Source organism: Herpailurus yagouaroundi, unplaced genomic scaffold (assembly GCF_014898765.1).
Source record: "Herpailurus yagouaroundi ecotype Mexico unplaced genomic scaffold, PumYag 161, whole genome shotgun sequence".
NCBI classification, from domain to species: Eukaryota; Metazoa; Chordata; class Mammalia; order Carnivora; family Felidae; genus Herpailurus; species Herpailurus yagouaroundi.
Window position 1 is genome coordinate 2,288,755 of NW_024412402.1, and position 23,973 is coordinate 2,312,727.

Sequence of the window (23,973 nt, forward strand, 5' to 3'; positions counted from 1 at the left end):
AGGGAAAACAACCTTAGGTTGTTGTTGGTATCCTAAGATACCAAGCCTCAGGTATCTTAGGAGTCCTCTTTAGCATATCAAAGTCCCTCTGGAGGCCTCCCCTTTGACTTTACCTCCCTCACCTCCATAGTATATGGAGCCACTCTTCACAACCCCTGTGCAGCTCTTCCTGCCCCCAGGGTCCTGACCCTGTGCTTTAATAAAATCACATTTCTGCACCAAAGGCACCTCAAGAATTCTTTCTTGTCCTTTGGCTCCAGACCGCTGCTCCCTCCCGCCCCATTCCAAAATCCCATAACTCCAGCCAAGGCAGGCACCGAAGAGGGACAACAGCTTAAAACTGTCTTCCGGGAAAGCTCCCGGCAGCTGGGAAATAAATCCATACAATCTGACATGCTTAGCACCTAACTTGATACAAGGTGACGGTCAGTGCTGACACGTATTTTCTGCCCAGGTGTTGGACTGGTTTAAGAGATAAGGAAAAAATAACCAACCCATCCTTCTCTGGATCCCATCTCCGTTAATCCTGTGACTTCCATCTGCGCTTATCCTTGGCAGGTTGGGATGAGTTAAGGACGGTTGATAGAAAACCACCGCCTGGACATTATCCACGTTACTAAGTGGAATCGTCCCTGAATGCAGAGTGTCACTTACATTCTTCCCAAGTGATAGTCCCAAGTGGGGCCACTTCAGCCCGCTAAAGGACATTGGGCACGTCTGGAGACATTTTTGATTCTCGTGGCAGAGGAGGCTGGTGCTCCTGGCATCTGGTAGGGGGAGGTCAAGGATGCTGCCGAATGTCCTCCAACGCGCAGGATAGCGCTCAGCGCAGAGAAGCATTCGGCCAAAATGTCGGTAGCTCGCGAATTGCCGTCTCAGCCCATGGAGTACCGAGCGTGTCTGACGTACTCTCAGCCCTTGCCGGGAGCCCCGTCCACATTACCACAGGTATCTTTTGGCTTCCGGTCCCACCGCACCTAACTTGTGTGTTGATTCAGTGTTGCTGGATTCCGCCTCATTCCCTCAGTAGACTGAGGGTGCCTGGAAGTCAGAACGGTTCCTGTTGACTCTGTGTCCCGCACGGGGTAGGAGCTGGTGGAGTTGTAGTGAGACGCTTTGGGCAGGCACTGATTTCAGGAGGCCGATGCTCCTGTGACCGACAACACTGGTGTTCCTCCCAGGGTACCGAGCACTTGCTAGAAGGCACCACGAGGTGGGTCTCAACGTCATTTGAACCGGACAGAGGGCAGTGGAGTGTTTGCAGCGTGCGCCGGAGACTGTGGCTGACCGTGGGCCTTGGTTCCTATTTGTATAGCAGGGTGACTGGGGACTCAGGGGAACCCTGGCCCGAAGGTGGTGGGTGGTGTTTCCTTACTTCCTCAGGGTCTCAAGTAGAGGCTAACAAGCGTCTGAAGCTGAAGACAGAAGGAAGCATCCTGGGAAAAGAGGACTTTGGCACATTGGTCTTTTGTTCCTTTCTTCCCCTCTGGTGATCTGGACCCCTTGCCCTGTACACAGAATCCAGGGGACATGCGGTCTTCCTCCTGATTTCTTTGTGTCTCTTGGAATTAAGACTGCCTTTGAGCTTGGGTAGGGGCCACGCGCCGGCTGCAGTCCTCTGCTGGGGGAAAAAAGGGGTATAAAAACCTCTTCTGCTTGTCTGTGCCTGAAAGGAAAAGCAGAATTAATTGTTATTATTATTATTATTATTATTTAGAGAGAGAGAGAGAGGGAGAGAGAGGGAGAGAGAGAGAGAGAGAGAGAGCAGTAGAGGGAGAGGAAGAGAATCTTAAGCAGGCTCCATGCCCAGTCTGACGTGGGGCTCGATCTCATGACCCTGAGGTCATGGTCGGAGCCTAAATCGAGAGCTGGATGCTTAACCGACCAAGCCACCCAGGCACCCCTAATTTTGTTTTAATTCATTTTAATTTCCAGTATAGTTAATATACAGTTATATTAGTTTCAGGCGTACAGGATGTGATTCAGCAATTCTGTATGTTACTCAAAGCTCATTACAATAAATGTGCTCTTAATCCCTTTCACTTACTTCGCCCATCCCCCCTCCTCCCCAGTGGTTACCGCCTCTTCTCCAGTGTATGCCTTTTGGTTTGTCTCTCTTTCACTCTTTTTTTTTTTTTTTTGGCCCCTTTGCTTGTTTTTGGTTTGTTTCTTAAATTGCACCTGAGTGAAATATGATATCTTTCTCTAATGAACTCATTTTGCTTAGCATAGTATTGTTTAGCTCCATCCATGCTGTTGCAAATGGCAAGATTTAATACTTTTTATGACTGAATAATAACCCATTGTATATATACAGAGCACATCTTCTTTATGCATTCATCTATCGATGGACACTTGGACAGCTCCCATAATTTAGCTATTGTAAATAATGCTGCATTAAACATAGAGGTGCGTGCATCCCTTTGAATTACTGTTTTTGTATTTTTTGGGTAAATACCCAGAAGTGCAATTCCTGGATCGTAGGGTAATTCTATTTTTAATGTTTTGAGGAACCTTCGTACTGTTTTCCACAGTGGCTGTACTAATTTACATTCCTACCATCCATGCACAAGGGCTCATTTTTCTCCACATCTTCATCAACACTGGTTGTTTCTTGTGTTTTTGATTTTAGCCATTCTGACAGATCTGAGGTGGTATCTCGTTGTAGTGTTTTATTTTTTTACTTTTTAAAAAAAAATTATTTATTTTGGGAAAGAAAACAGGGGAGGGGCAGAGAGGGAGGGAGAGAGAGAATCCCAAGCAGGCTCTGCACTGCCAGTGCAGAGCCCATTGCGGGGCCTGAACTCACAAACCATGAGATCACGACCTGAGCCAAAATGAAGAGTCGGATGCTCAACTGACTGAGCCACCCAGGCACCTCATCTCATTGCAGTTTTGATTTGCGTTTCCCTGATGGTAAGTGATGATGAACATGTTTTCATGTGTCTGTTGGCCATCTGGATGTCTTCTTTGGAGAAATGTCTATTCATTTATTGTCCCTATTTTTAACTGGATTATTTGTTTTCTGGGTGTTGAGTTGTAGAAGTTCTTTATATATTGTGGGTAGTAACCCTTCATTGGATATGTCATTTGCAAATATGGAGAAGCAGAATTACTAATCAGTTTTCAAATTGGCCTCAGAGGCTGGATCCTTGTCCCTACTGACAATAACCCTGGCTCAACAGATTGTGTCATTGTCCCCAACAGCTTGTCATTTTAATGTGCAAGTTTATTAGACCACCCAGTACAATCAGAGTATTAAAAGTCCCCAAGATTAAAACTGCTTCATTATAGGGTATATATTATTGTTCATGGAGTGATTTATTTTTCTGCAAGAAAACTATAGGTATTTCTTGTGGAGCCGTTCAGCCTTGATTCTTAGTTCTGGAGTCTCATGTGATCTATCCTAAGTGGGATTGTAATGCTCCTCCCTCTCTAGTCCTTGAAGACCTACTTTGTGGTGCACAGCCCTTAAGGAGACATCGGAGGCACTGTTTCGCTCACACCTGTAAAGCTCATATCCCCCTGTCCTGTGGAAGAATATGTCACTTACATAACACATTCAGTCCAATTGTCACAGTCATGATCTGTCATTCAATTAGGTGTTTCGGATGAGTTCTCGTCTACTCAGAATAAAATCATTATGAAAATCCAGGGAAATATGCATTTTCTTGGGCAGACATTAGTTTTTAAATTGGAACATCTCCCTCTGTTATTGATTATTTTTGTATGAACATACCATAAGTGATTGGATCAACTTATAAATCAGTCATCTGCCAAATTAAGTTCTTAAAATCACCATCACTACTGGGTTATGCTAATGTGAAACCCAGTAAACATGAGAATGTTCTTATATATCTAACAAGTAGAGAGATAGGTTGATGTTTTCCCAAATGCTTCATCCCCCGAGCTACCCACCTTCTTTCCATCCCCCTAGTGAGTGTTCATGCGTGCACACACACACACAAGCACACTCCTAACAACCATCTAGCAATAGATCAAAGTAATTAAAGCCCTAAATCCATAAGTGTAGTCATATTTGGAATAATGACTTGTGAGCCTCATCATTTGTGATCACTGGTTCCACTTGGTTCATATCGCTCTAGATGTCTGATCCCAAGTCAGACATCTGGTCTTTTACTTGGGGAGACACACAGAATTTTAAAGTAATTTTTTAAGGCAAAATGGGTAGGGGACAGTGTTTTAGTGAGAAGAGAAACTTCTGTAGATGTAAGTGCAATATATTTATTGCACAAAACATTTAACCTGTCTAATATAAAATTTAAGCAAATTTGTATGGGTGCAACCACCTGGAAACTTAATTTTTTCCAGATTTATTGTGAAATAATTGATGTCACATTGTATAAGTTTAAGGTATACAACATAACGATTTGGTATATGTCTGTATTGTGAAATAATTACATGGAAGGTTGGTTAACACATCCATCACCTCACGTAGTTACAACTTCTTCCGTGTGTTCACTGAGAACTTTTAAGATCTCCTCTTAGCAGCTTTAACATACACAACACAGTATTGTTAAAGACAGTCACCATACTGTACGTTACGCCCCCAGAACTTACTCATCTTAAAACTGGGAGTTTGTACCCCAGCTTTCTTCACTGCCCTGCCCACCCCCATCCTGGACAACCACCAATCTCCTGTTTCTAATGAGTTCTTTTTTTTTTTTTTTTTTTTTTTAATTCTCCATGTAAGTGAGATCCTGAGTGTTTGAGAAAGATTTTCAACAACAAATTTATTTTTTTTTTTCAACGTTTATTTATTTTGGGGACAGAGAGAGATAGAGCATGAACGGGGGAGGGGCAGAGAGAGAGGGAGACACAGAATCGGAAACAGGCTCCAGGCTCCGAGCCGTCAGCCCAGAGCCTGACGCGGGGCTCGAACTCCCGGACCGCGAGATCGTGACCTGGCTGAAGTCGGACGCTTAACCGACTGCGCCACCCAGGCGCCCCAACAACAAATTTATTAATAATGTATTAATAACATAGTAAATATATTATTTAGAGGCAAAAGCCAAGTCTGAGTTCATAGTATATCAAGCACTTGCATAGAACATGGAAGAAGAAAAATGCTTGCTGAAAAAACTCCAGCTGGAATGACAGGAAAATATAGATTAAGGAAATCAGAGATTCCATGAAAGTGTGGTGAAAGAGGATGAAGTTTGGAATAAGAAAGCCCAGGTTAGAAATTTACTGTCTTTTGGGGCTCAGCTGTAAAATCAAACAGGCCTTCTAGGTGAAGATGGAGATCAAGGAGATGTGTGTGAAGGTGTTTTATAAACTCAAGTGGCGTATCAGTTACTACCTACCATCATCATCATCATGATTTATTCAATATTTATAGTGAAACTGATTTTCGTTGAGTGGGGCACTGAGTTCTAGTCTCCAGGGAACAGCAAACACAGTTGTTTTTTGTTTTGGTTTTTGAAAGATGGAAATAATTCCCTAATCCTTCTGACTTATTAGAAGCCTCTGTTTCACCAGACAACCTCTGATTTCCTTTCCTGAGGTGCTTTTTACAAGTGAAGTAGAAGGGACTCTCGTGGAATAATTTGGCCGGGGCAGGACGTTTTAAGACTTTTCTTTTTTTTTTTTTTTAATTTATTTTTGGGACAGAGAGAGACAGAGCATGAATGGGGGAGGGGCAGAGAGAGAGGGAGACATGGAATCGGAAACAGGCTCCAGGCTCCGAGCCATCAGCCCAGAGCCTGACGCGGGGCTCGAACTCCCGGACCGTGAGATCGTGACCTGGCTGAAGTCGGACGCTTAACCGACTGCACCACCCAGGCGCCCCAAGACTTTTCTAATCATCACCCATTTCCCTGAAGGAGGGCCCTGTCTCTCAGGGTGTGAAGCACAGGGGAGGTTCATTTGATGAGAAAACTGAGGCTGTGGCACCATGAAGCTGCCTGGGTCGTAGGGCATGTGTTTGGGGGCATCTGGAGGGGCAGAGAGTTAGAGCACGAGGGTTCTGGCAACTAGATGCAGGACCATATAGAAGTAGGAGAGAGCTCTAAGCCGGCTTCCTGACATCACAGGCCAGTTCTGCTCATGAAAGGCTGATATTTATATGTCTTCAATATTTCCCACAAAGAAAACCCTACCTGAATATGGATTTTATAAATCTGGCTTTCTCTCATGCCTTATGTGTAGTTCTTCCTTTTTGCTCTTTTCGTCTTTGGCCGAGAGAGAGAGAGAGAGAGAGAGAGAGAGGAAGAGGGAGGGAGGGAGAGAGAGAGAGAGAGTGATTGATTGATTGTAAAATGCCATGACTGACCAGCCCAGAGATGGTGTTTTGATTCCTGGTTATTTTGGGCGTCTGGTCCTAAAGGAGGGAGGCTAAAGTCCTAGGCGGAGAGAAGCTATGTGCTAAGGGTGGGGAACTTGGGGTTCATGATGTGAGGTGGAGCCAAAGAAGGTAATTCTTTGATGCAGAGTCAGCAAAGGTGCCCAGAGAAACCACTTGGGGGAATCTGATGGACAGGAGCACCTTGGATCACCATAACTTGGTGTCACATCAGGGCCGGCTGAAGGCTGCAGGTTACTGATAGGCTGCTAGACTCGGAAAAGATGGGACTAGGGTCCAGAGAGAAGGTGGCCGCAGGTGATGTTAGCCCAAGTCTGCAGTTTGGTAACAGCCGGGCCCGAGCAGTGGCTTGATAGGCAGTCCCTGACTTGGATAGGATGACCGGAGTGCCCGGCTCCCCCCCCCCCCCACCGGGCACCTGCGTCTCTGCCTGTCACAGCTCTCCCTTGCTTTGGGTAGCTATTCTCTCTTAGATCTTGTCTCTTCGGCTCCCTGGCCTCTCATACCCTGCTTGTCCCCCACTCCTCAGTTTGTGAGCGTACCTAGATCTTCCACACCAGTGTCTGAAATAGTCCACTAGTCCTTTCTTGCCTGCACAGCCACCCTTCACCCCCTTCTAGAGCCGCTTGCAATCCCAGGACTAGCAAGGCCCTGGTAGGAGAAGGCCTTTTCGATGGCAGAGTCTTTTCACCAGCGTAGAACACAAATCTCTACCACAGGTGAACCAATTTTATTTCTGCAAGATGCCACCAAGTTCAGTTAAGCAACTACTCAATTTGGCCACAGGTGAGGGAGAGCATGCGTTGTAAATAAATCAATTAAACCAGTTGAATTAAATTGACTGGTCATTTCAGCCCAAATGCTTGATTGCTTTGCACTGGAGAGACATAGCCTTAGAGAGCTTCCAAAACACAGTTCCCATAGCAACCATACAAAGAAGAAATGGCAGTAAGAAACAGTGCATGTGAAATTTATTTTATCTTCTTTTGCCTCACTTCCTGTAGGCCCATCTCATATTCCCTTAGGCACTGGCCATCTGGGCATGTTCTTTTTTTCTTAGCAGTTTCCCCCAAGAAAGGACTCTGCATAAAATGCCCTTTCTTATCTGCCTCTGACTGACAGCTTGAGATTGTGATTTGCAATTGCGGACTTCAGTCCTTTGTGTCTCTAATGAAATCCTGCCTCAAACTGGCCCGTCCTTCTCCCTTGAACTTTACTGGTTTTCTTTGCTATAGGATTAGGGAGTTTATTGCAAAAAGGGATTAAGATTTTAGCTCCAGGACCTGTTCTAGATGGTTTCTCTCAGGGAGCACATCATTTTGCACATAACTGCTCCTGCGACTCTGAACTCCTCAAAGGAAAATCCCGGCTTCCAGGGTATCTCGTTCTCCTCCTCCCTACCCTCCTTTTCATCAGTAACGAGGAGGCGATTCAGAACTTCCCGTGTTTCAGCAATTTACAGGCTGACGTTTAATTCAGCCTCCTCTATTGATCTTCGTCTTAACTTGGATGTCTGTCTTCTGAACATTGGACATGTCTTCATTTGAACCGCACTGGGTCTCTGCCTTCAAATAAACACATAGCACAGCCGAGCTACTGGTCTCCCCAAAGCCCCCTGACTATGTGGAAAAGAATTTATTTCCTCTTCTTTTTGAAATCACAGTCCCTGGGAATTGCCTCCAGCTCCTGTTTCTGATACTGGTGCACAGAGCTTTTGTTAAAGTTGCCTGTTCAGTCCCGTAACACAAATGCGGCTTCAGTCTTTTTTAACCATTCTTTCTAGGATACGCTTCCTGTTTGCTCAGGCTGACATTCAGAGTCTTTCTTTCACACATTCATCCCAACTTACCTTTGCACTTTATACCAAGACAAGAAAAATGAAAAATCTTTTGCTTCCTCCAGAGTGGTTCCTTACTGGACCCCCCAAAGCCACCTGGCCATTTCTAGCTGCACATCTTTGTTCCTGCCTTCCTTTAAACTGGGATGGTCTCTATCTGCCTCTGTCTGTCTCTCCACTATCTGCTTCAATTTTTTAACTCCATCTTCCCCCCCAAAGTATTTTTTTTTTAATTTTAGAGAGAGAGCATGCATGCATGCATGAGCCAAGGAGAAGGGCAGAGGGGGAGAGAGAATCTTAAGAATCTTAAGAATCAATGTGAGGCTCATTGCCATCACCCTGGGATCCTGACCTGAGCTGAAATCAAGAGTTGGACACTCAACCAGCTGAGCCATCCAGGTGCCCTTTGACTGCTTTTAAGGCCAATTTTTATCATAGAAATTTGTGTGTGTGTGTGTATGTGTGTGTGCGTGTGTATACATAGTTATTATTAGGTGCTCCTTGTTTGGGCTTTTGTTAGTGTGTAATTGCTGTGTGAGAAACCACCACAAAAGTCAGCTGAAAACAGGAAGCATGCGTTCTTATGCGCAGGGATTTGCCATTTCAGTTTTTACTGCCCTAAAAATCTGTGCTCCGCCTATTCATCTCCCCTAATCCCTGACACCCCTGGTCTTCGTCTCTCCATAGTTTTGTCTTTTCCAGAATGTCATATAGTTGAACCAGACAATATGTAGTCTTCTCAGCGTGGTTGCGGTCACATGGTAATATGCATTTAAGGTCCTCCATGGCTTTTCATGGCTTGATGACTCTTTTTTTTCAGCACTGAATACTATTCCATTGTCTGAATGTACCATATTTATTCATTCACCTGCTAAAGCACATCTTGGTGCTTCCAACTTTGGAATACAGCTGCTATAAACATCCATGTGGTGGTTTTTGTGTGGACATAAGTTCTCAGATCCTTTGGGTAAATACCAGTGAGTGCATTTGTTGGCTCATATCGTAAGAGCACGTCTAATTTTGTAAGAAACTGCCAAACTGTCTTCCGGTGTGACTGTACCATTTTGTGTCCCCAACAACAACGAATAAGAGAAAGTTCCTATTGTTCCACATCCTTGCCAACCTTTGGTTTTGTCAGTGCTCTAGATTTTGGTAATTGTAACCAGGGGTATAATGGTCTCTGATTGTTGTCTTAATTTTGCATGTCCATGATGACATATGATAGACATCGTCTTTTGACATACCTCTTGGTCATCCACTGCTTTTGGTCACCTTTACCATATACCAAGAGGTAGTCGAGAGCTAGACCTGTGAGCCATGAGGGTAGTTCCAAGGGGTGCCATCAGTTCAGAGTAAGCAGTCAGTGAGTATTTCCAAATTCTCAGGCATTTTAAGTAAGGACTGTATAGTTGCACTGTGATGAATTGAGATGGACAGGTGGTGGTATCTTTATTTGGATGGTATATTTACTCTGTTTGGAAAGCAGAAGCGCTGAAAGAGTGGACCCTGATCAAAAGTTCCCCTTTGAATCTATTCAAGGGTAAAACATTGGCTCTTTATTGTCATCTTTGTAGACGTAACTGCCATGTATTTGGTCAAAGCCTCCATTTACTCTTGGCAACAATTGCTCTCTTTTTCTTTCTTCTATCTGTCTAACAATGTCACATAGACTGCAAGTATCCCTTGAGAGAATTCTGGATTGGCTTAATGCAAACTTGCAGTATTTCTGATGAGCCCTGGACACACCCTCGGCTTTCTCTTGCAGTTGCTTTGCTGATGGACAGGTAAGATCCTTCCCAAGATGAATTGTTTGTACCGAGAACTCTTAGAGGCTACAGAGGAATTCACAGGTGAAAGGTATTATAAACAGTGTGGGTGAGAAGGTAAGACAGCCCTGAGTTTGAACCAGCTCTACCATTTTCTGTCTCTGTAAGCACAAGTTATGTAACCATTTTCAGCTTGAACTCACTTATTTTTAAATTGGTATGTTCAGTAATTGGTATTACTGTAATTGATAATATTTATCAATTACTTGTAATGTGTTTGGAAGGGTGGTAGATGCAAGGATTAAGTGAAATAATGCATATTTTTATGTAAAGCATCATGCTTGGTGAGTATGAGGTGCTTTTATTGCTTATCACTTCTCTTCTTGACTTTTTTAAATGTTTATTTATTTTGAGAGAAAGCACGCATGTATGAGCAGGGTAGGGGCAGAGAGAGAGAGGGAGCGAAGGAATCCCAAGCGGGCTCCATGCTGTCATTGTAGAGTCCAATGTGGGGCTTGATCTCAGGAATGGTGAGATCGTGACCTGAGCCGAAACCAAGAGTCAGATGCTTGACCGACTGAGCCACGCCGGCGCCCCTTATTCTCGACCTCTTGGGAGCTTCTGTTCTTTAGGCTCTGACGCCCTTCCTCTCATGACCAGTTCATCCACACATTTACACTCCTTGATTTCACTGAACTTTAAGCAAATCATCGATCAACCAACTGACAAATCATAAATAAATATGTTATGAGTGTAGATCACCCTGGGAGCCTGTAAATGAGTAGTTCCTTTTATGATAGGCCAGGAAAATACATGTCTTTGGAATTTCTTATTCTCGAATTTCTTATTCTCAAGCTATACCTCTGTCCGTGTCGGCAGTTTTTAGTTGGGGACAATTTTGCTCCCCACCAGACACTTGGCAATGTCTGGAGACATTTTTTATTTCCACCAGTGGGACCAGGACAGAGTACTACTGGTATCTCATGGGTAGGAGTCTGGGTTGCTGGAGCATGTCCCACCCCACATCGGACAGCTCCCTCCCTCCCTACAATAAAACGTTATCTGGCCCAAAGTGTCAGTAGTTCTAGTACTGGAAATGCCAATTGGAGTCCAGTTGGAGAGAAGGGATTCTTGAAGTGAAGAGAAGATCTTGCAAATTCCCACTCTTACTTGAAGAAGCATGTGGAGCGTGGACTTAGGGAGATGACTAACGGTGCTGAACAACTTGGGTTATTCACATTCTGAAGACTCTGTAAAAATCCGTGTGGCTCTGGTTGATTAAATGGAGGGAGCAAAGTTCTTCTCCTCTCATTGCTGACGGATTAAGGTAAATGACTCAGAATTCCTTGGCAGAAATTACTGACAACAGTCTTGTTTTCAACTGCTCTAGAGCCTAGGATTAAAAAGCATACAAACATGGGTTGACAGCCAAAACACAGGCCCAGAGCTGTCCTTCTTACTCACTTAAGCTTCCCTGTGGGTGAAGCTTGGATGCTCAGAGAATGACCCTCCGTTTCTCTGCAGCTTCCCTCGGAGCGGTGGCCGTGTTGGCCCAGTTCTCTTGGGCACGTTGTCCTGGGAGGATTCCCACCGCACACCCTGACTCCTCCTTCCCTTCCATCACTTATTATGTGGAGTCTTGGAGATCCTACCTCTTAGGTTGCATGTGGCTATTGACAGAGGTGAGTCCAGGAATTGAAGTTTATCATCCAGAATCAGGCTTCATCTATCAGAAGTTGTTTGAAACAACAGAACTTTGCCGAATTACACCAGGAGGGAGAGGGTCAGAAAGTAAAAATCAAGGGGAGGGGAGCTAGCCTGAAAACTGGAGTAGTGGAGTGGTCTGGATAGCTGTTCACCAAATCCATTTCCTTTTTCCTCCCGAGCTCACAACTAGACTTTTCTCACCTCCCTTGCAAGTAAGCTTTGGGCTTGCTCGTTTGTACCAGACCCATAGAAACTTGCCACCTATTTGCCCACTGGATTTGGATGTTTAGAGCCACCTTGAAAGCCATATGTGGAAGATGGCAGCAACTCTTCTTCCCGAAGTAACATAATAGCCAGGGTGTAAGAAGCAAGAACATAGCCAGAGGCCTGGATGGAAGCCACCTGGGGACCGAAGAAGTCAGCTCGCAGCCAGCAGGAAGAAGCAGATGCAAGAAGGCAGTGATGATGATGGAAGAAGGGGTAGGTCTGATTTTTACTCACCGGCTATTACTTGCTGGGGAGCTTTCACTCTGGCTGCATCTGGCAGATACCATTCCTTTTCTGGACAATGATTTTGGACAGTCAAGGAGGGATTTGATAAACTCATGGGACTAAAGAATAATTATGTCACTGTGGTCAGAAGCACAGCCCTCACTCTGACCCGTGTGTCTGGGGAGGCTGGAGTCAAAGGCAGATGATTTCACTCCAGAAAACACCAGTGATGTCCTCCCCTCTTCACACCTTCCACTTACTCTGGCCAAATATTTTTCCTTCATTATGTTCCTTGGGGTGAAGAGGAATTCTTTTCAACAAAGAAAAAGGTACACTGATGAAAAAACAAGCGCTTCTTTCCTGAACTTTCTGTTGCAAGTACCCTCAGGTTTTAATTAAGAGTCTCTTTTTTCCCCTACCTCAAACCTGGCCTCTTTCTGAGCAGCACAGGTGCCCATAGAAATCATTTGGAAATGGCCCGGGAGCTTGTTTAATGTCACTGCCTAATCACTTTGCTAAATGTCACTGCTTCAGAGCGTGCATTTTTATCTCAGGTTCCTTCTCTTCGCAAGATAGGAGCCTTTCAGTACATCTTCGAGGAAGAACAAAACCTTCTTCAGTGTGGTTTCACTTTTCTTCCCCCCTGGTATTTCGGGAGAGATTCTAGGCAGGGACCACCTGTACAAATGGCCAGGTAGTGTTTCTCTTGCAATAAGGAATGTGGTCATTTGTGACACCTAAGATTCCTTTTCATGCAGAGATTCAGAATTTTATGTCTTTGTGTCTTCCAGACTCCTGCAGTTTAGTGAGGCCCTCTGCCACCGTGACCCGAGGGCATACACGGCGCTTCTCAGTTTTCCGTGTATGTTTTAATGGTGTAGATAACCGCTCTGATCTTCCCTTAAGCTTCGGCCCTTACCCCAGACTCGTATTCCATGCTCATTTTCTCCAGCAAGCGAAGAACATTGGTACACTTAAGCATGTTGTAAGCAAACCACCGAAAGAAAAGGGCAGTGTTACTCATTCTCTGTGGCCTTGGCATGGAGGAATAGGCTGATCATACACACAACATCAGAGCACTTACACAAACGATGCAAACATGGACAACTGAATAGAGAAACAGACATCAGTGTAATAATAGCAGGAGAATTCAATATCCTACCCTCGACAACGGCTAGAATATCAGACAGACGACCAATAAGGAAACAGTGGGCTTGAATGACACTCCAGATCAAATGGGCCTAGTAGACATATCCAGAACCTTCCATGTAGCAGCAGCAGGAAAGGTGCACATGGGACCGTCTGTTGAATAGGTCATGTTGGGTCGCCTGGGTGGCTTGTTTAAAGGTCCAGCTTTGGCTCAGGTCATGATCTCAGGGCTTGTGAATTTGAGCCCCGTGTCGGGCTCTGTGCCGACAGCTCAGAGCCTGGAGCCTGCCTCGGATTCTGTGTCTCCCTCCCTTTTTGCCCCTCTCCCACTCACGCTCTGTCTCTGTGTCTCTCAAAAAAGAATAAACATTTAAAAAAATTTAGAATAGGTCATGTGAGGTTACAGAACATCTTAACAAATTTAAGATGGTTGAAATCCTACCAAATATCTTTTCTGAGCAAAACAGAATGAAACTAAATATCAGTCTCAGAAGAAAAAGGAGAAAACCCACAAATGGGTGGAAATTAAGCGACACGGTCTTGAACAACCATTAGGTCAAGGAAGCAATCAAAGAGGAAAAAAAGGAAATATCCTAAGACAAATGAAAATGGAAACACGACATACTGAAACTTACAGGATGCAGCAAAAGCAGTACTAAGTGGGACATTTGGAGCAGTAAATGCCTATATTAAAAAAAAGAACTCAAATACACAACCAACCTTACAACTCAAAAAAATAAACTAACCCCAAGTTTGTTAGAAGGAAGAAAAATAAAGATTAGGCTGAAATAAATGAAATAAAGAATTGTAAAAAACAAAAAAAAACCAAAAAAAAAACAGTGGAAAAATCAATAAAACTAAGTTGGTTTTTGAAAAGATAAGCAGAATTGACAGATCTTTATGTAGAATAACAAAGAAAAAAGAGAAAATGCAAATAAATTCAGAAATGCAAGAAGTGACATTAAAACTGATGCCACAGAAATAAAAGTGATAAGAGACTACTTGTGAACAGTTATGTCCCAACACATTGAACGGCCTCAAAGAAATGGATCCCTTCCTGGAAACATGCCTCCTACGAAGACTTAATTATGAAGAAACAGAAAACTTGAACAGATCAATAATAAGTAAGGAGATTGAATCAATTATCAAAACCCACATAACAAAGAAATGTCCCAGGACAGATGGCTTCACTGGTGAATTCAACCAAACATTTAGAGAAGAATTAATTGCAATCCTTCTCAAACTTGCCCAAAAAGTTAAAGACTAGAAAACACTTGCAAACTCATTTTGCAAGGCCAGCATTGTCTTGTTATCAAAGCTCGATAGAGATACTGATCTAGCAACCTGGCTTCAGAGCCCGCAAGAAATTCCAGCGATGCACACTGCTCTCGAAGTGCCTCTCTTCTAGGAAGAGGGAAGTTTTTAAATCCAAAGAGTAAGGTGGCTACGAGTTTGAGACTAAATGGCCTAGTACTACAGAGGCTGGATCTTGTAGGGTTCATGCAGAGAAGAGCAGTGGAGGCATTTAGGATGAAGGCGTGGTCACAGAGCTAACCGCGATTGAAAAGCAACAAGAGCTTTTCAGGCAATACCGCAAACGGAGGTGACCAAATCAGGATCGCTAGATGACCACCAGGTGACCCTATGTGAGGGGAACTGGAGAGAGCCATGACTTGGGGGAGATTGATAAATAACCATTCTCTGCCCCTTGATCTCTGCTTGAATCCTGTTCTCTCCAGTCACCTGCTCAGTTCCATCTGCCTGGCAAGCTTGAGTTCATTCTTCCAGAATCATCTCGAACATCATCTTCAAGAGTTGTCTTCTGTGAGACTTGTCTTGGCTCCCGGAGGAAAGTGCTTTCTTCCTCCTCGTGTCTGGCACATCACGTTTATGCTTGTCATTGTAGTGTATACCACACAGCCTCATTTCCCCTTAGTAGATTAAAAGGCATGTTACAGACTTTTGGTAAATAACCATAACTCTGTAACTAATAAATTGAGTGATGGTGGGAGACAAATATTTCTGTGAAGCACGGAGGCCTGGAGAAGGAAGTGTTACAAAAAGTAGGCATGATTGCTATGGGGATAGTTTAGAGAGGTCTATAGGCATTCACTGCCAATGAACCAGGAGGTCTAGGAGCGTGAAAGTCAACGGATAGAATCTTATCCTGGGTAATTTAGAAGCGATTGAAATGTTCCTAAAATCTAGTGAGATAAGCTTGGTTGTCTTGGGTGAAATTACCTAAGGAAACTGAATCTCAAGAAAATTCTACCTCCTGTTTTTTAGATACAAATAAAACACAAAATGTGGAATGGGGAAAAGACTTTTTTCCCAGATAGAAAGCTGGTGGTCTGTGCTTAGCTGAGCATCATCTTCCTGGAATATCCCATCATGTCATCTAGCCTCATTCTCCCGGAATATTTAACACATCTGTGCATATTTCTATACAATTATAATTGAGTTACATTTGATACATGCTTACAGCTCGCATAACTATGATTATAGATTATATATATGGCTAATCTCCCGTAAGGTATCTAGGTCATTGCTTTTCATACGAGAGATGTGAAATCCTAGTTCCCATATAACATAAAATCCTCATTTTGTAAAAGAAAAAGCTGAGCCCCAGAGACATACAATCTTGTGTCATACGTTTGTTTAAACAATGAATCATCAAATCATCATTCAACAAATACTTCAGTGACTTAATTCCCAAAAACATAAAGACGTTGGGTACAAAGATCAATGACACAATCCCTGACATCAAGAATATCACAACTTTCTTGGGAACAGACACCTATAAGCAGCATACTGCCCGTGGAGTGTTATCCTTTAGTTTAAATCTTTGGAACACACTTTGACAATATATAAGTTTTTTTTTTTTTTTTTAATGACTTTGGTCCTTCAATTCCACTCTGAAGAAAAAAAATCCAGTGGAAATAAACTTGGATGTAAGCAAAGATTTATAGAATGTTTTCCCCATCCTTTTAAATAATAGTGTTGCTTATGAGGGTGTTGCTAGATTTCAGAATAAACTATGGCTTGTGATACACAGAAGTCTTTGCATTCATTAAAATGTATGCTGAGGAAGAATATTAACATATAAAGATGGTCATGACATATTTTTCTAGAGGCAAAAAAGTAGATACCATTGCAGTTTATATTTCACGAACCTGTTTTTTAAGTGTGTATCTTTATTTATGCCGAGAAAAAAAGCTCTCAAAGTATTAATAGTCCTCTCCAAATGGTAAACTATGGATATTGTTCTTTTTCTTGTTCCTCTTGGCTGTATTTTTTGAAAAAAAAAAAAAAGTTTTACAATGAATATACATTTGCCGTAAAAGAAAAAAAAAATACTTGTAAGGAAAATAAGCTATCTGGAAATCTAGGCACCTCTTCAGTTTCTGAATATCGAGATCTTTCCTCATGGAGCCAGAGGCTGGGAAGGTCTGACCTGTACTAACCCATTAATCAGTGACCCACTGGACATGAGCACTTGTCCTTCACTGAATTGTCCAATTAGGCATTAAACGTAAATGCATGTTTAAAAATTTCATGGAGGAAAGTCTAGAGCAAATGTTTTCTCTAAATCCTCGTGAAGAAGAGACGAGTAACGAGTGACTACATCAGAATCCAAGATGCTTTGGAAAAAATTCCGGAGCATCTGAGAGCACAGCTCTGCTCACTCTGTTTTACCTGCCAGAGTTGTTAACTCTTCTGCATGAGGTCCGTGTCCCCACCAGCCTCCAAGGGGGCTCCCAGATCACAAAATCTCTCTTTGTGTTCAGTGCTGGTCTTGTGTTTTGATGGGTTCTATTCTTTGAAAATTGCTAATTCAGGCATACGTGCTATCTCTTTATTAGAACAGCAAGAACATCCCACTTCCCCATCGTCCAGGGTAGACAGGTATTTACTGATTATTAGATCTCACTAATCTCTGTTCTCAACAAAGTGCTTTCAATCTATTAGAAAGGCATCAGCATGACATGAAAAGGACGAACTGAGACAAATTCAATGGGAACGCTGTACCAAGGTCAGAGTGAAAACAATATTTAGCTCGAAAAGACCTCCAGGCACTCAGACAGATTAAATTAGAACAGGAATGAGTACATGCTCTCCTCTATTTATTTACTTGGCAGGAGGCGCTTTATTTTATATAGATCACATAGCCATCAGTGAAAATGTACTCGGTTTTTAAAGTGTCACACCCTGTCAGAGAGACACAGAAGGTTGGAAGAGGAAGAGAGTGAACATTTACTGAGCGTCTCTGGGCATCTCCTATAACTCTCACCCTTGAATCCTCCCTGATCCCAATTCTGAGTCCTTTCAGGGAGTTAACTGTGATTCCCATTTCACAGATGAACAAATTGAGGTTGAGTTTCAGAGAGTTCAAAAAATAAATCCCTGGTAGCATGGTTGGTTAATGGCGAGGATAGATTTCAGATCCAGATTTGCCAGATCCCAAAGCCAGTGCCTTTTATCAAGCAACCTCCTGTTCCTGAAGGTCAATGAAGGCCATAGTGTCACGATAAATCAAAAAGGAGGCAGAGAAATCTAGTGTCAGGGAAAGTAGCCTCGGCATTTGGACATTGAAAGCCTTATATGTAGTGTCACATACTTTCCCACACTGGTATCCGTGGAGCCTGGGAGATGGGGAGGAAGGGAGGAAGAGAATGTGATCAGGTTATTTGTGCCTTTGCAGACACTGGGCTAGGACTGACCTCCGGCAAAGTCGAGGTGCGGGTGGTCATTATCTCTTACGTCGAGTGGGCCTGCTGCTTCAGGGTGGGGCGTGGTGTGCAGGTCTGCGGTGGGAATCCAGTGCCCACGAGATTCAGCCTAGTCCCAGCCTGCTCCATACCTTTACTGTGCTGTCTGCCCATTCCTAACCTCCCTGCACCCCTCATCCTTGTTCTACAAGCTTCTGATTTTAAGTCAGCCTCAGCTCTGGCATCAGGGACTCACAAATGGTGAGTCTACCATTAGAAATGTGTTTCGTTTGTGGGGAGTGGAGGTGGGATGGGCTTGTCTTACTTGCTGGGTTAGAGAGTCAGGATTGAGCTCAAGGTAACTGATGCGTCACTGACTTGCTCCTCTCAGAAACCCTTCCCCTTGAAGTCCGTTTGGTTTCTGATCCTTTGCAGACCTTTCTTCAGGCAGTCAGGGCCATGCTGGACTTTTCAGGATTCTTCACTGAGAGAACCACCAGGTCACAGTCCTCCAAGCAGGAAGATTTCGATAAAACTTAGGTCTCCCATCTCCCCCCTCCTCAGCCCCTGCAAGGTAACTGGTTACATTTGAAAATCTACAATCATGGAATTAGGACTTTGACTTTAGAAGTTAATAGAATTTGATCTCAAATATTTTCCAGTTCAATAACTTCCCCCATTCACCCGGAGTTATTTGGAAGTTTGGTCTTATGTTCGATCAGAATTGTTACTTTTTTTTTTTTTTTTAATTAAGCTTATTTTGAGAGAGAGCACGTGAGTGCGCGCATGAGTGGGGAGAGGCAGAGAGGGAGGGAGAGGGAATCTGAAGCAGGCTTTGAGCTCACACAGCACAGAGCCCGACCTGGGGCTCGAACCCATGAACCATTAGGTCATGACCTGAGCTGAAATCAAGAGTCAGACTGAGCCACTCAGCTGCCCCCAGTCACAATTGTTCCCATAGCTAGCATTCACTGGTGTCAGTTCTGCTGTCTAGAACCACGCAGCCCACAGAAAGGCTATGCTAAAAAATGCTTAAGAAGAACAGATAAGCTTAATGAGATTGTTGAGAGAGGCTTCTAGTAAGAGGAGGTGTAGGAGGAACGTGAGCTCTCGGCCACTTCCAGGAGTTAACTCCTAAATCCTCACGGATTCCATTTCCTCCGTTAGGTGGTGTTTGGGGTTTTTGTTCTTCCCATGAAATAAGCCACGAGTAGGCAGGCGTCCAGTTCCAGGCTGTAAATCTTCTGAGGACAGCTTCTGTGCCAAATCCTTAGAGAGGATGGGTTGTGCAAAACGAAAACTTCAGGCTGTACAGCAAGGTCCCACTTGACATCCCAGATAGAGCCAGAGCCCTGGCTGGAAGAAAGAGGTCCTTTGGACAATTGGCCTGCACATAAACACATATAAATTATATAAGGCCTGGTAGAGCATTTAACACAGATTGTCAGTATAGAAACAAATAATAGTACTTGGTGCATTGTATAAAAGTGACCACAGCTCACCCACTGGGTGTTGGATCATTGAAAACACAGCAGCCATAACCTGAGCCGAGAGCAAGTTAACTCTGTGGGTCCCAGGAAGTGCCTAGATCACACCAGCTCTGCCCTAAGACCTGAACCTCCTGGCTTTAGGGCTCAAGGGACCCACCCAAGTGGAATCACCGCTGGGACCAAGAGACCTGGACACTGGAGGATGTATCCACAAGTCCAGTGGCTTTCTATGTAGTATCTTCCGAAGAGACACCTTGGATTAATGGAAGGAGCAGGCTTTGGATACAGGCAGACTTGGGTTTGAATTCTGGCTTCATCCCTTAGCACTTGTGTGCTCTTGGACAAATTATTTAACCTCTCATCTTCTCCCTCTCTAAAGTGGAGATAATCCTCTATCCCGTAGCGGTGTGCCAAGGATTAGGAAGGATCATGTTTGCAGAAGCTGTCCCCTATCCCTGCTCTACTGATAACTTCCTTGCCTGTCACTCTCTCTCTAGTCTGCCAGTTTGGGGTAAGGACGTGTTAAGAAGCACTTTCAGATGTAACTCCCCCCCCCCCACACCTTATCTTTGGGAGCTCTGCCTCTGTTGACTGCTACTGCTTCCTCTTTTGACCATTTTGATCCCCATCGTGACCTCCACAGAAAGATGAACCAGAGGACATGGAACGAGCAAAACTCAAATCCATCTGTTCAGATCTTTGCACAACTTTTGGAAGGAGGCTAAAAGCTACTAATGGAAGCGAGTATATATGAGGCCTTCATTTATGATGCATCTATTCTAGACGGTACAGAGAGAAATCAAACATGATGACAGCCTTGCATGGCCTTGCTGTCCAATGAAGGAGTTTCGCGTATAGGTAAATAATTTCAGGCACATAATAAATGTTATAATGGAGGTAGACCCAGGTCACTGGGCCAGGAAGATCCACAGACTGCTTCGTTCTCCCTCTTTTTTTCTCTCTCACATGCACAATGCAGCTAAACAGAGTTCCTGGCTTGTCGCTGTTGAAATAACAGCTAACTATGGGCCTGGGAGGGACATTAGCCTTCTTGAATTTGTCTTGGGTTTTGCTCCTAGTGAATTAATTCCTAGATGGTGGTAAAGAACTTGAAGGCAACTTTCTATCGTTAGATATGAAAATAATTTTGAATTGTGCTAATGTTCTGAACAACAAATGAGCTCCTGTTGACATAATACCTGATTTAAATAATGGATTACAGTGTATTACATTTCAGTGCCCTTACTGGAAATCTCGGTCTAAGAGCAAGTGTTCTTGTGAGATGTGATGCCATCATAATCCCAAGAGTTTGCTTGTTACTTCTCATTAAAGGAGGAGAAAAGTCAGTTTCTTGGTGTTACCTAGTCCAATCCGTAAGAAGAAAAGCATTACACTTGAGGCACCTGCTGAGCCCAGGACAGGCAGGCAGCTGCTTGGAGGTGGTGGGGAGGAGAGGGCTGGGCCAGCCAGGGGGCAGCGAAGATGCTCAGCTTCTGTGCTGCCCCCCAATGCATGTGGACAGGCAGTCAGAGCTGGCCTTCCTCAGGTTCCTGCACAAACATGCCAGATGCCAGAAGTGGGTGGATCATTGTAAGGAGAGCAAACGTAGAAGATGAAACAGCCGATCAAGTAAATAAACGTTATCGATTACGTGTCAAACACGTTGAGACCTGGATGATCTGTACCACTAGTCTTTAGAGGGCGGTTCTTCAAGATAATGCAATACCAACAGTATTTGATCTTACTAGACATTTGAACAATCCACAAAGTAGACACAGAAGACAAAGAATTGAGTGAAGGTGAAATCAGGACACTGTAACAGAAAAAGAAAATGGATGAAACTTTGAAGCAGGAAGAGAAACATGGAGAAACAGCGGCAATGCTCAGAGCCTCAGTGCAGAAGAAAGGGGTTAAGAAGAAGATGAAGATGAAGACCTTTCCCTTCAAATTAATCCTTAAAGAGAAGGAAAACGCCGAATACGCAAAATCTTCATTTGAAATTTGGATTCTTATGGGAAAACAAAACCTGTCTCCCTCTGGATGGACAAGACGCTGCTGGCATCATGGAAGTTCTCTACTCCTTTTCTTTTTTTTTTTTTTTTTTTGGGAAGTTCTCTACTCCTAAGAACTTCCCTGCACTGCCCGAGTGCTGGATAGATTCCAGTGAAGAGATGCTGAAGAGCCTTTTTGAGACCATGGCAGTTAAGAGCAGATACAGTCTAGACCTGTGAGAGCTGCATTCCGGAAGAAACCCTCAGGGAAGCGGGAGACGCTCACTTCTTTTCTATTCTCACTGACCACGTGGTGGACATAGCAGGAGAAGAGCAGCTGCCCGTGTTGGTGAAGTTTGTCGACAAATCTCCTAACCTGAGAGAGAGATTTGGGGGCTTCCTACCTCAGGAAGCTGATGCAGACATTTTGGCTGTGCATCTTCGCACTGTGCTGAGAAGTGGGGATTAAACATGGAATATCGTCATAGCCAGGCTTACATTGCGTCCAGTGGAGTTTCTTCCAAAATTGAAGCTGTTGCCTCTAGACTTTCTGATGATTGCTTCCAAGCTATCTACACCCTCTGTTCCGCCGGCGCCTTAAATGACACGGTGTTTGGAAAAAGCAATAGATTTTATGGGAATATCTTTTGCATTGCATTAGGAACAGTTGAGAAAGCTCATTTTTTCCCATCAGCTGCTGCACCTGCTTTTGGAGTGTGGCAGTGTAATTTCTGTCCTCTTTCAGAACAATGAGGAAAGGGTCAAAGAACAGAAGGAAATTGGCCATCTTCAGTGGACAGGCAGGAATGACGCTTTTGAAATTTTAGTGGACCTCCTACAAGCACTTGTTTTATGTTCAGATAGTACAGTGACACAAATATTAGGTGGGGTAAGTGTGTAGATGTCCGGGCATTTGTAGTCTGTAGTGCAGTAACAGATTCTTGTTAGTGTTGTGGTTCTTAAACATGTTCTTTTACAAGAGCCTTGGGGAAAATCTCTGGGGGCAGACCTCTGATGTTTTCTTTGCAGCTGGTCACTTGACTTCCCTGCTTTGTTCACTAAGTGAATCGATGGAATATATTGAAGGTCACCACGGATTTTGGTTTGCGGAAGCCACACATTTTGGCACCCAAGCCTGATAGTTAGTTGAAACTTCCTGGAAAGTTCCGTAGAGCCCAGCAAGATAACCAGGAATGTCAGCTAAGGTCTGAGATTTCCTGAGGAGACTAAGAGTTCCAACCCTGGAGCACATTGTTCAGGAACAGAAAGACAGAGTCTCAGACAGTACCTGAAAACTCTCAAATGCTTCTCTCCGATACCCTTTGTCATGGGACAGCTCACATTTAAAACATCAGAGGAGCACCATGCTGGCTTGAACATGGGGGGATTTGCATAATCTTGACCTGCTCTCAGCTCAGCTGCATTGTTAAAGAGTCAAGTGGGAAGAACGTGGAAGGGAAGATATGGAGCTTCCACCCCCCATTTATGACGCCCTCTGTCTGCCAGGTGTCAGTTTTTTCCTTAGTGTTTATGCATGGCTGAAGGTCATATGTATTTATTTCTGTGATGAAGGTTGAGACTGAAGGCTATAAAAATTAGGTGAAGTGTCTCAAAGCATACTGGAGGAACGCTTTGACAAACCAAAGGTGAGGTAACTTGGCTTTGCTTAACCTAAGTTTTGACATGAAACATGATCTGAATTTAATAATGATGGACACATACACATCAAAGTCAGCACAACTAAGTCAGAGCTTCCTACAGGTAATTCAGAAACGAGTGAAAATACCTAAGAGACTTTAAAAGTAGGCTTTCGCTTATATTTGATATCTGAAAAAAATCTCAAAGAAATTTCAAAGCAGCTTCCAGAAAAGCTGTAGGTGTAGGTAGGTAGGCCCCTTCATTACTGAATATCTTGACCTATGGGCCTCCCATTCAGGACATTAGTCATTGATAATCTGCCTATTTAAATGGCTCCCATTTGAACTCTCTCACTTTGCAGACCTAACTGTTCTTCCAGAAGATAGCATTAAAAGTGCCACACTTCTGTGAGATCTCTGCTCCTGGCATTTAGAATTTGCTTTAGTCCTCATTTTAGCTGTAGCATTCATTACCGCTGTAGAACCAGTAACCGGGTATTAGGTTATCAGTTCTTTGACGAAATGAATTTTGAAGAAGTGTAGGGGGAAGGAATGCATTTTATAAAATGTTACGACAAGGTTTGCTACTGACCTTTGAATACTAGGAGTTTTAAGTATGTTGTTAAAAATGTGTAATGAACAGTTTAGGGGAATTACCAGACAGGGAGAGAAACATATGAGCTCACCAAAAAAGGATTTCAGAGTAGATTTTTGCCTTTGTCAAGTGAACTTGAAGAAACAGGTTGCAGTTACAGTTTGAATGGAACAGCCTGCCTTTGTTGTTCTGCCTCTGGTTGTTGCTGTTTACTTTCTTTTGTTGAGTTTGAACACTTCTCTTTCATGGTCAGGACAGCATCAGAGTCCATGAAT

At 43.6% G+C, this 23,973-nt stretch overlaps 1 pseudogene; it reads left to right on the plus strand.

Moving 5' to 3' along the window:
• Window positions 1-20,957: 20,957 nt before the first annotated feature.
• On the plus strand, window positions 20,958-22,639 carry LOC121035236 (52 kDa repressor of the inhibitor of the protein kinase-like; annotated as a pseudogene).
• Window positions 22,640-23,973: the final 1,334 nt, after the last annotated feature.